This window comes from Nomia melanderi, unplaced genomic scaffold, assembly GCF_051020985.1.
Source record: "Nomia melanderi isolate GNS246 unplaced genomic scaffold, iyNomMela1 scaffold0014, whole genome shotgun sequence".
In the NCBI taxonomy this organism is placed as follows: domain Eukaryota; kingdom Metazoa; phylum Arthropoda; class Insecta; order Hymenoptera; family Halictidae; genus Nomia; species Nomia melanderi.
Genome location: NW_027475130.1, coordinates 3,374,016 through 3,374,970, shown reverse-complemented (window position 1 = coordinate 3,374,970; position 955 = coordinate 3,374,016).

Genomic DNA, 955 nt, shown 5'->3' with positions numbered 1-955 from the left:
CAGACAATTCACTTTGGTTTATTGCGCTATCTCTAATAGCACCCGAGATATCACCAGATATATATTGGATTTTTCCCCGACCCTGAGTGTCCGGCCCCTTGAGACGGTGATTTTCTCGGCCCCTGGTGGACCGAGGTCGTTCCCGCTGCACAGATTCATGCGCCAGGGCCTCCTGCAGATAATTCACTTTGGTTTATTGCGCTATCTCCAATGGCACCCGAGATATCACCAGATATATAATGGATTTTTCCCTGACCCTGACAGTCCGGCCCCATGAGACGGTGGTTTTCTCGGCCCCTGGTGGTCCGAGGTCGTTCCCGCTGCACGGATTCATGCGCCAGGGCCTCCTACAGACAATGCACGTTGATTTATTGCGCTATCTGTAATAGCACCCGAGAAAGCACCATATATATGCTCGATTTTTACATGACTTTGGGTGACGGACACCGAAAATCTGTAAGTTTCTCGGCCCCTGGAGGGCCGAGGTCATTCCTGCTTCTCAGATTCATGCGCCAGGGCCTCCTGCAGACAATGCACTTTGATTTATCGCGCTATCTGTAATAGAACCCGAGATATCACCAGAAAAATGCTGGATTTTTACATGGAATTGGGTGACGGATACCGAAAATCTATAATTTTCTCGGCCCCTGGTGGTCCAATGTCGTTCCCGCTGCCCAGATTCATGCGCCAGGGTCTCCTACAGACAATGCACTTTGATTTATTGCGCTATCTGTAATAGAACCCGAGATATCACCAGATATATATTGGATTTTCCCCTGACCCTGAGTGTCCGGCCCCATGTGTCGGTGGTTTTCTCGGCCCCTGGTGGTCCGAGGTCGTTCCCGCTGCACAGACTCATGCGCCAGGGCCTCCTACAGACAATGCACTTTGATTTATTGCGCTATCTGTAATAGCACCCGAGAAAGCACCGTATATATACTGGATTTTTGCATGA